Genomic DNA, 11,778 nt, shown 5'->3' on the forward strand with positions numbered 1-11,778 from the left:
CAGTAGTGCGATCATAACAACAACACATTCTCCACCGGGGAACACAAAGGGACTGCAGGGCAGTCCTGTACCTGCCACCCTTTTCCTCCTGTTAGTCACACCTCACTAAAATAAACAGATTTTGTGTGGGCGTCTCACACACACACACACACATACGTGTTTTGGTGCATTTTCAGGACGTCCGTTTGTTCACCCGACATATGGGTACATGCCTTTCCCGTGGTCCTACAGGCTCCAAAAAAATATGGTAACCATGAAAAAAAATCAGGAAGACACCCATCTATTCAGATTTTGGCTAGGACGTAATTTTTTTTTGATTTATGACAAAACTACTACATATGAGGACATTGACAGGTTTTTGTGTATTATGGAGACAGTCACCTCAAACACACTGCCATTTCATGTTTTTGTGAATTTTGAGCCCCCTAGATACACATCATTTCAAGTATATATGACTTATGAAGACCAGCTAAGAGTAAAGTGTGTAATTTTTAGATTGACTCCTGTTACATACCAACAGTATATGTTAGGCACATGTGTCCAATTGTCATGCTCGGGCACGGGGAGAACTCTACAAAGGAAGGAAGCCCAGATTCAAACTATCAATTGCTGAACTATGAGGCGAATGTGCCAAACAGTCGTTGATATTCACGGTAATAATACAAGACAGTAAAACTAAGCTGTGAAGAAGAAGAGACAGTTAAATATGTGGTCAGTCCACTTTCTTATTTTTTAATTGCTGACAAATATGAAATTATGAACACAGAAAACATGCCACCTCCTCTCCATGACACAAGGCAGTGCAATAGATGAGGGTTGTTTGAACTGAAGAAGATTATGTCAAAATGTGAATACTGTGATGAAGAATTTTTAATAAATGTGGCCATATATTGTGCCATGTGTGTAGCAACTTCTTCTTTAGCTACCTGTTAGACAAAAGCAACTTTTCAAAAAGTATTGAAATTCTTGAAATAGGATGAATTCAAATGTTTTAGGGTTTTTCTGAAATATCACCTCAAACCTAATAAGCCTATCTTTTGTGAGAAGTTTGTATATTGTACGTACGTTTATATACAGCAGGGGTGTCCAAAGTCGGTCCTCGAGGGCCGCTGTCTTTTTGTTTTCCAGCTCTCCCAGGATGTTCTAATGCTGCATCAGAGCTGACTGTTGAACTGATCATCTGAATCAGGTGTGATGCAGCCGCGAGAGCTGGAAAACAGGCACGACAGTTGCCCTCCCGGCCCAGATCGGGACATGCCTGATATACAGTATACCTTACATGTTCGTACATCTCCAAGGATTTTCCAATTTGCTCTTGAAGCTCATGAAACAATAAATGTGAAACACAGTATTCAACAACAAATATGAAATCCGTAATTGACCATCCCACCCTAAATGCACCATTGCTATTGCTATAGTTAACTTGAACTGAAATGTACCCAGGCGTGCTCGCATTTCAATGGACTATCTATTCATTTCCCTTTTTAATGCAGTTATCCTGTTGTGGATGTAGTTTTTGATGGACACCCAGTCTCTGTCTTTCAGAGCTACTAGCTCTGCGTGGAGACAGGACTCACAGCTCGTTTTACCTGGAACGTTATGGCTTGTTATGAAATCAAACATATGTCTCTCAACAGCCTTCACTTCATCATCTGTCCACGTACGTCTCTTATTCCCACCTGTAAAAGAAGGCATTATTTATTAAAAATGGCATTGCAAATGTTAAAAATGCAAAATAAGATATTCCAGGAAATAATGAGAATTTTGAAAAAAATGCTCTTTAACCTTGCTTTTCATTGGAGCACTTTGACTTTTTGTTCATCAAAAGTACTTCAACTTCAATTAAGATATGTTAATTTTTGCCATTTTTGTTTAACTTTAACTGGTGTTTTTGTTGTCCCGTGTGATTGAGAAGGAAGTGTCGTCCACGTTCTCTAACTGGGTTGGAGCAGAAATGTTTTCCAGGGTTGCGACAAAACTGTCGTCAGTGTTGTCAAAGGTGGTTGAAGCAGAAGTGCCTTCCATGTTGTCCGATGTAGATGGCGCATATGCATGGCTTGGGTTCCCAGAAGTGTCAGAGCTTGAGCCTTTGAAAAATTATACAAAAATAGTTGAATGTGGCTTTTCACCATTGCTTTCTTATATGTGCCAAATCGTCTCCTAATTTCTCAATTTTCTTTCGGCTGTCGAGGCCTAATGTGTTTTCAACCTGCACATTTTGCATCTTTCAACACCATTTTCAAATACTGTAGTAAATTGTTTCTAATTCATACATAGTTGTGCATAAAGACTGAGATTATCAGGCACCAATTTACTCTGTCTTATGTCATAACTTGAGGACATTACCATTTTCTGTGTAAGTGAGAATCGCTTTTTCTTGATTAAGGTCAGCATTGGTTTCTTTGCTCAAATCGTCATCGCTCGTGGTTACTTCATCTGGTTGGGTTAAAAAAAAACAGACAGGACAAAATGCTTTTGTTTCAGGGTAAACGCAGAATGTTAGATGTTTTAAAAATGATATTCAAACAACATCAAAATATTCAGCATTCTTCGTTCTGACCAGTTAATAAATGAAGAAACATTATTTCTCATTGAACATTGCTCACAGGAGAGTTTGGGAATAACGTACCACACTATAGAAAGTTTAACTCTGTTCAGCTCTGTGGAACAGCAATATGGGGACATTCAGACACAGCCTCTCCAGAGTTAGGTTAAGACAAAAGTCATGTCACCTGAAACACACTCAGGTTTTTCAGGTCTAAAGAAATATGAGGACATGACGACTGAAATCATGGAGAGTCCATGTTTCTGATTTATAACTTCTCCTGTGTTTGTCAAAGAAAGCTGTAAACTCAAAACTGATATACACTGATAAAATGCAATGACCTGTTGTAAGGATGAAGTAAATCTTCCACTCTTTTCTTGATCTTCAGAAGGTTTCATCAGGATCCGAATACCTGGTGTCTGCAACATAGCAACAGTGCAGTGTCAGAAATATTCAAATTTATTCATCCTAATTAGTTAATAAATGAATAAACATTGTTTTTCATTGAACATCGCTCACAGGAGAGTTTGGGATTAATATACCACACTATAGAAAGTTAAAACTGTTCAGCTCTGTGTAACAGCAATATGGGGACATTCGAACACAGGCTCTACAGAGTTAGGTTAAGACAAAAGTCATGTCACCTGAAACACACTCAGGTTTTTCAGGTCTAAAGAAATATGAGGACATGACGACTGAAATCATGGAGAGTCCACGTTTCTGATTTATAACCTCTCCTGTGTTTGTCAAAGAAAGCTGTAAACTCAAAACTGGTATATAATGATAAGACGTAGTAACCTGTTGTAAGGATGAAGTGGATCTCTCATTCCATTCTTGGTCTCCAGAAGGTTCAGTCAGGTACCCGTCACTTGGTGTCTGCAACATAACAACATTACGGTGTCAAAATATTCAGCATTCTTCATTCTGACCAGTTAAGAAATGAATAAACATTATTTCTCATTGAACATCGCTCACAGGAGGGTTTGGGATTAATATACCACACTGTAGAAAGTTAACACCGTTCAGTTCTGTGGAACAGCAATATGGGGACATTCGAACACAGGATCTCCAGAGTTAGGTTAAGACAAAAGTCATGTCACCTGAAACACACTCAGGTTTTTCAGGTCTAAAGAAATATGAGGACATGACGACTGAAATCATGGAGAGGCCATGTTTCTGATTTATAACTTCTCCTGCGTTTGTCAAAGAAAGCTGTAAACTCAAAACTCGTATATAATGATAAAACGTAGTAACCTGTTGTAAGGATGAAGTGGATCTCTCATTCCATTCTTGGTCTCCAGAAGGTTCAGTCAGGTACCCGTCACTTGGTGTCTGCAACATAACAACATTACGGTGTCAAAATATTCAGCATTCTTCATTCTGACCAATTAAGAAATGAATAAACATTATTTCTCATTGAACATAGCTCACAGGAGAGTTTGGGATTAATATACCACACTGTAGAAAGTTAACACTGTTCAGTTCTGTGGAACAGCAATATGGGGACATTCGAACACAGGCTCTCCAGAGTTAGGTTAAGACAAGTCATGTCACCTGAAACACACTCAGGTCTTTCAGGTCTAAAGAAATATGAGGACATGACGACTGAAATCATGGAGAGTCCATGTTTCTGATTTATAACTTCTCCTGTGTTTGTCAAAGAAAGCTGTAAACTCAAAACTGATATACACTGATAAAATGCAATGACCTGTTGTAAGGATGAAGTAAATCTTCCACTCTTTTCTTGATCTTCAGAAGGTTTCATCAGGATCCGAACACCTGGTGTCTGCAACATAGCAGCATTGCAGTGTCAGAAATATTCAAATTTATTCATCCTAATTAGTTAATAAATTAATAAACATTGTTTTTCATTGAACATCGCTCACAGGAGGGTTTGGGATTAATATACCACACTATAGAAGGTTAACACTGTTCAGCTCTGTGTAACAGCAATATGGGGACATTCGAACACAGGCTCTCCAGAGTTAGGTCCAGACAAAAGTCATGTCACCTGAAACACACTCAGGTTTTTCAGGTCTAAAGAAATATGAGGACATGACGACTGAAATCATGACGAGTCCATGTTTCTGATTTATAACTTCTCCTGTGTTTGTCAAAGAAAGCTGAAAACTCAAACCTGGTATGTAATGATAAGACGTAGTAACCTGTTGTAAGGATGAAGTGAATCTCTCATTCCATTCTTGGTCTCCAGAAGGTTCAGTCAGGTACCAGTCACTTGGTGTCTGCAACATAACAACATTACGGTGTCAAAATATTCAGCATTCTTCATTCTGACCAGTTAAGAAACGAATAAACATTATTTCTCATTGAACATTGCTCACAGGAGAGTTTGGGATTAATATACCACACTGTAGAAAGTTAACACTGTTCAGTTCTGTGGAACAGCAATATGGGGACATTCGAACACAGGCTCTCCAGAGTTAGGTTAAGACAAGTCATGTCACCTGAAACACACTCAGGTTTTTCAGGTCTAAAGAAATATGAGGACATGACGACTGAAATCATGGAGAGTCCATGTTTCTGATTTATAACTTCTGCTGTGTTTGTCAAAGAAAGCTGAAAACTCAAACCTAGTATATCATGATAAGAAGTAGTAACCTGTTGTAAGGATGAAGTGGATCTCTCATTCCATTCTTGGTCTCCAGAGGGTTCAGTCAGGTACCTGTCACTTGGTGTCTGCAACATAACAACATTACGGTGTCAAAATATTCAGCATTCTTCATTCTGACCAGTTAAGAAATGAATAAACATTATCTCTCATTGAACATAGCTCACAGGAGAGTTTGGGATTAATATACCACACTGTAGAAAGTTAACACTGTTCAGTTCTGTGGAACAGCAATATGGGGACATTCAAACACAGGCTCTCCAGAGTTAGGTTAAGACAAAAGTCATGTCACCTGAAACACACTCAGGTTTTTCAGGTCTAAAGAAATATGAGGACATGACGACTGAAATCATGGCGAGTCCATGTTTCTGATTTATAACTTCTCCTGTGTTTGTCAAAGAAAGCTGAAAACTCAAACCTAGTATATCATGATAAGAAGTAGTAACCTGTTGTAAGGAAGAAGTGGATCTCTCATTCCATTCTTGGTCTCCAGAGGGTTCAGTCAGGTACCTGTCACTTGGCGTCTGCAACATAACATTACGGTGTCAAAATATCCAGCATTCTTCATTCTGACCAGTTAAGAAATGAATAAACATTATTTCTCATTGAACATTGCTCACAGGAGAGTTTGGGATTAATATACCACACTATAGAAAGTTAACACTGTTCAGTTCCGTGGAACAGCAATATGGGGACATTCTAAAACAGGCTCTCCAGAGTTAGGTTAAGACAAAAGTCATGTCACCTGAAACACACTCAGGTTTTTCAGGTCTAAAGAAATATGAGGACATGACGACTGAAATCATGGAGAGTCCATGTTTCTGATTTATAACTTCTCCTGTGTTTGTCAAAGAAAGCTGTAAACTCAAAACTGGTATACACTGATAAAATGCAATGACCTGTTGTAAGGATGAAGTGAATCTTCCACTCTTTTCTTGATCTTCAGAAGGTTTCATCAGGATCCGAACACCTGGTGTCTGCAACAAAGCAACATTGCAGTGTCAGAAATATTCAAATTTATTCATCCTAATTAGTTAATAAATTAATAAACATTGTTTTTCATTGAACATCGCTCACAGGAGGGTTTGGGATTAATATACCACACTATAGAAAACTAACACTGTTCAGCTTTGTGGAACAGCAATATGGGGACATTTGAACACAGGTTCTCCAGAGTTAGGTCCAGACAAAAGTCATGTCACCCGAAACACACTGAGGTTTTTCAGGTCTAAAGAAATGTGAGGACATGACGACTGAAATCATGGAGAGTCCATGTTTCTGATTTATAACTTCTCCTTTGTTTGTCAAAGAAAGCTGTAAACTCAAAACTGGTATATAATGATAAAATGCAATGACCTGTTGTAAGGATGAAGTGGATCTCCCAATCCTTTCTTGATCTTCAGAAGGTTTCATCGGGATCCGAACACCTGGTGTCTGCAACATAGCAACAGTGCAGTGTCAGAAATATTCTAATTTATTCATCCTGATTAGTTAATAAATGAATAAACATTGTTTTTCATTGAACATCGCTCACAGGAGGGTTTGGGATTAATATACCACACTATAGAAAGTTAACACTGTTCAGTTCTGTGGAACAGCAATATGGGGACATTCGAACACAGGCTCTCCAGAGTTAGATTAAGACAAAAGTCATGTCACCTGAAACACACTCAGGTTTTTCAGGTCTAAAGAAATATGAGGACATGACGACTGAAATCATGGAGAGGCCACATTTCTGATTTATAACTTCTCCTGCGTTTGTCAAAGAAAGCTGTAAACTCAAAACTGGTATATAATGATAAGACGTAGTAACCTGTTGTAAGGATGAAGCGGATCTCTCACTCCCTTCTTGGTCTCCAGAAGGTTCAGTCAGGATCCCGTCACTTGGTATCTGCAACATAACAACATTACGGTGTCAAAATATTCAGCATTCTTCATTCTGACCAATTAAGAAATGAATAAACATTATTTCTCATTGAACATAGCTCACAGGAGAGTTTGGGATTAATATACCACACTGTAGAAAGTTAACACTGTTCAGTTCTGTGGAACAGCAATATGGGGACATTCGAACACAGGCTCTCCAGAGTTAGGTTAAGACAAAAGTCATGTCACCTGAAACACACTGAGGTTTTTCAGGTCTAAAGAAATATGAGGACATGACGACTGAAATCATGGAGAGTCCATGTTTCTGATTTATAACTTCTCCTGCGTTTGTCAAAGAAAGCTGTAAACTCAAAACTGGTATATAATGATAAAACGTAGTAACCTGTTGTAAGGATGAAGTGGATCTCTCACTCCCTTCTTGGTGTCCAGAAGGTTCAGTCAGGATCCCGTCACTTGGTATCTGCAACATAACAACATTACGGTGTCAAAACATTCAGCATTCTTCATTCTGACCAGTTAAGAAATGAATAAACATTATTTCTCATTGAACATTGCTCACAGGAGAGTTTGGGATTAATATACCACACTATAGAAAGTTAACACTGTTCAGCTCTGTGGAACAGCAATATGGGGACATTCAGACACAACCTCTCCAGAGTTAGGTTAAGACAAGTCATGTCACCTGAAACACACTCAGGTTTTTCAGGTCTAAAGAAATATGAGGACATGACGACTGAAATCATGGAGAGGCCACGTTTCTGATTTATAACTTCTCCTGTGTTTGTCAAAGAAAGCTGTAAACTCAAAACTGGTATATAATGATAAGACGTAGTCACCTGTTGTAAGGATGAAGTGGATCTCTCACTCCTTTCTTGGTCTCCAGAAGGTTCAGTCAGGATACCAACATCTGGTGTCTGCAACATAGCAATATTACAGTATCAGAAATATTCTAAAAAGTATTCTTCAGTAACTGAAGAAGTATGAGGGCATGACTGAAATCATGAAAAGCAACATTATACCAACCATAGAGTGTCAGAAATATGTCGTAGTTATATGACTTTTGAATAAATTGAACTACTTTTTTCAGTGACCACATTCACAGCACAAGTACTGTGTAGTACAGTACTCTTTATGGTACTTACCACTGTACAGCTCTGATAGCTAACAATTTCAGGACATCAGACACGACTGAGTTCAAATAATAAAGACAACACCCGAAACATACTCTTTCAGACTAAATCAATGTAATGACTGAAAAATGTGGAGTCCATGTTCCTGTCTTTGAATTTCTGTTGACGTCAAATAATCCTCTAAAACAGACACTTGTGTTAACTTTTAAAAGGTAATAAACTGTTGATGAAAATGATCTTTCACTCACCTATGAAATATAATGATTTACTTATTAGATCTGGTTGTCTACAGGTGTATATTCAGGCATTACTTACCAGTGCTCTCCATGCCCACTGAGAATCTCCATAGTCATAGGTTATTTCATTCCCTGCTTCGATATTTTCAATTGCAAACAAGCAAAGATGAGGTTCATCCTGGATTGTCAGCTTTTTCATTCTACAGTTTGGGCCTTTGTGAGCATCATTGACAAGTCGACCTAATGAACCATCTTCATGGGAGGAATCAATGCTGAAATTGAACAATGAAACATGAAATGTTTTTCCAGTAAAACTACAATGTTGTACAGAACCACATGATGTTTTTCTAGATCTTGACTTACCACCATGTGCTTCCTTTCCATTCAAAATCAAACAGGAAACAATTTTGCTTCTCTGTGTACTTTTTCTGTCTCTTGTCTCGTTCATAACTTGAGATTAACTCTCCACGGTACTCAACCACAAATAACCCCTTTTCGATTGGTTCACTTGTAGATACGTGGTAAATACACCACGTCCTAGGACACGAAAAGTTGACACTTAAATGTTGATTAATACAATCCAAATCAGGCTTACACAATGCAGTTAATCAGATATTCACAAATACATGCAGACCAAAAAATAAAAATTTAAAGAAGGGAAAAAACATGTTTAGTGGTACGATAACAAAATAATTCCATGTAAAACTAAAAACAATTATCAGAATCGCTGATAATTTTCTTTAGCAATTTGTATCAGCACAAAATAATAATGTGGCTCCTTACATTAGAGTTGTTTACATTGCTTGCCTTCAATTGAACAGAATGTATGGAATAGCAAAGAAAAATACCAGCGGTTTGACCGACAGTTTGACTAAAGTGATCATCATAAGTCAAGTGAAGTACCATTTTTCCTCAATGGATAACATTCGAAACCTAATTTCAGTTCCTATACTATTCCACTCCAAACTGCATTATATGGTTGAGGGAGAGAAAGAGAAGAGCAATAAGGTCAAAAAAAAGTATGGGCAGCAATGTTGGTGAATGCATTACCACCATAGTTTTTATTTTGGTCACAGGCAACCTAATGCGGCTGCACAGTGTGCGACTGGTTGGCACGTCCGCCTCACAGTGCCTTCTTGTGTGGAGTTCTCCCCATGGCTGCATGGGTTTTCTCCGACTACTTTGGTTTCCTCCCACATTCCAAAAACATGCAACGTAGTAGGTTCACTGAACTCACTAAATTGTCCCTCGGTGTGATTGTGAGGGTGAATGGTGGTTTGTCTGTGTGTCCTGTGATTGGCTGGCACCCAGTTCAAGTTGTACCCTGCCTACTGTCCGAAGACAGCTGGGATCGGCTGCAGCACAGCCAGGCCCGTATTAGTATAAATGGGTTAGAAAATGGTTGGATGGGATGTTTTTTTTAATCCGATTAACTGTGCGTTTCTATTTTTGTTATTTTCTCTTTGTAAATACAAATGCAACTCTAACAATTGTGGGAGGGAAAGGATTCATCTAATTTCTTTGTAAGCTGTCCTGGCGTTTCACACCTCCGATCTCCAATCAGAAATCCCACTGAGCAATATACACCACTGCACATAGAAAAGATACATTATGATTAAAATAAAAATTAAGCAATCAACAATAATAGTCATAATGGTAATGACATACATAATTCCTGTGACCATTCTTTCAGTTTTAAACTAAGTAGAGACCTTTGATGGGCAGTACAAATTGCTGATAAAAATGTGGATTTGTCAAACAGCTACCACAGCCTTCTTCAATCAGGTGAAATAGGCATTGTGAAGGAAGTTTGAAGGCATCTAATTTTCCTCAACTATTACAGATAGTATGCGTTTTTTATGAATTGTGATATTTGTTGAAGCACAATATTTTAACAGAAGCCGAATAATTTCTATTTCTATTTTTTCATTTCAAGATATTCCTAGTTCTACATGGCAATACAATATTCTCAAGAATTGAATGATAATGGCTGCTAAACATTCTCTTAAAAAGTACTTCAATTATTTTTGCTCCAATATGATCAATGGCATAAAAAAAAACATGCTGTTGTTTATTGTGATATTTTTGGAATAAATACAATGTGCGAATAAAATCTGTCACTGTGACAGGCTTTGGTTGCAGCTCTTGTCATGTGCGTGTGGTAGCCATAAGAATTAGATAGCAGGTAGATTGATAGCATACCTTTATAATCATTGATCCACTGGGCTTTCAAACAAGGCTTGTCGACTCCAGATAAAATAAAATGAGCAGCCTCAGATTCAGGGCTCAGTCTGGCTCTTCTTTGTGACATTATCACCACCAGTAAACATCTACAATGGAAAGTGAGAAGAAGTCAGCCAGACAAGCAAGCACAATACAATGGCAGCACTTATTTTGGCTCAGAAAGTACTGAGCCAAAGGAATATTATTTTCTTCCTCAAATATACAAAAATTCATTTCATCAAACATTTGCTGGTCAGATTAATAGATTCGGGCAAACCATTTGTCAGGCAGATAACAATGTAAAATTAAAATAGAGTAACACAATATTGTCTTGACCAAATGTACCAACAAAGCTGAATTCTGCTATAATTTCATTGCAAACGTTTGTTTGTTTCTTCATTGAAACGGTGTACAATTGAATCAACACAAGAATAAACAGTGTAAATACACCAGACTTAGCATAAAGGCTAGAAGTGCATGGCCCACTTTCATTAGGCTACCTGTACTAACTAATTTCAATTAACTGCAATCAAATAAAACAAATACTGCACTGAAATAAACATTTGGCACCAAAATCAAGTTCCACAGACTGTGTTGTCAAAGATTTAGAAAGGTTTTCTAGAACCTTGCCTGCAGGACATGTCCACATTACTTTTACTGGAAGCTTATTAGCATGCTAACGATCTAGCTAGCTAGCTGTCTAATTGAATGACATTACCTTTGGTGGGCACTGTTAAACACGGTTATATTGAACAAAGTCTATGTTACAGTAAGATAAACGAAAAGGAATTGCTTACCAGGTGGTCATCCACGCGTGGTCGTGTTTGTTTCAGAGAGTTTAATAGATATCTGGCTGTAGGATTGTCTGGCTGCTTCACATGTTGGGTTTTGTGTGACTGCTAATTGAAGTGACTTACCAGGACGAGGGCGGGGAAAATGTGTGAGTCAGTCCGAAAAAGATGACATATGAGGTCCTGCACAATGACGTCACTGAAAGTGTGTTAAAAGTGTGTTAAGGTACCGAAGTTGGCCACTAGTTTTCCAAATGAAAAGTGAGTCGAAAGTTAAACACACTTAAACACACAATTTCTGAAAATTGTGCTCTTTCAGGACATCACTTATTTTTGG

The 11,778-nt window shown here is 38.0% G+C and overlaps 3 long non-coding RNA genes across 5 annotated transcripts; all 3 read right to left on the reverse strand.

The window, feature by feature from the left end:
* Window positions 1-705: 705 nt before the first annotated feature.
* On the reverse strand, window positions 706-2,463 carry LOC147189645 (uncharacterized). Of its 2 annotated transcripts, XR_015097543.1 has the most exons (3): window positions 2,347-2,463; window positions 1,280-2,087; window positions 706-1,209 (listed from the first exon to the last, which is right to left on the reverse strand). It is a non-coding gene; the product is annotated as an uncharacterized LOC147189645 (long non-coding RNA). The 2 variants fall into 2 exon arrangements; XR_015097542.1 differs by having other exon boundaries at window positions 706-2,087.
* A 2,701-nt stretch (window positions 2,464-5,164) lies between these two features.
* On the reverse strand, window positions 5,165-6,714 carry LOC147189646 (uncharacterized). Its single transcript, XR_015103902.1, has 4 exons — window positions 6,531-6,714; window positions 6,074-6,151; window positions 5,621-5,698; window positions 5,165-5,242 (listed from the first exon to the last, which is right to left on the reverse strand). It is a non-coding gene; the product is annotated as an uncharacterized LOC147189646 (long non-coding RNA).
* Window positions 6,715-7,914: 1,200 nt separating this feature from the next.
* LOC147189647 (uncharacterized) lies at window positions 7,915-11,038 on the reverse strand. Of its 2 annotated transcripts, XR_015103862.1 has the most exons (4): window positions 10,630-11,038; window positions 8,791-8,964; window positions 8,507-8,699; window positions 7,915-7,975 (listed from the first exon to the last, which is right to left on the reverse strand). It is a non-coding gene; the product is annotated as an uncharacterized LOC147189647 (long non-coding RNA). The 2 variants fall into 2 exon arrangements; XR_015103861.1 differs by having other exon boundaries at window positions 7,932-8,699.
* Between the last annotated feature and the right edge of the window lie 740 nt (window positions 11,039-11,778).

The sequence above is a fragment of the Hippocampus guttulatus genome, chromosome 19 (genome assembly GCF_054856545.1).
Source record: "Hippocampus guttulatus isolate MCC_2025c chromosome 19, RoL_Hgut_1.0, whole genome shotgun sequence".
Classification (NCBI taxonomy): Eukaryota; Metazoa; Chordata; class Actinopteri; order Syngnathiformes; family Syngnathidae; genus Hippocampus; species Hippocampus guttulatus.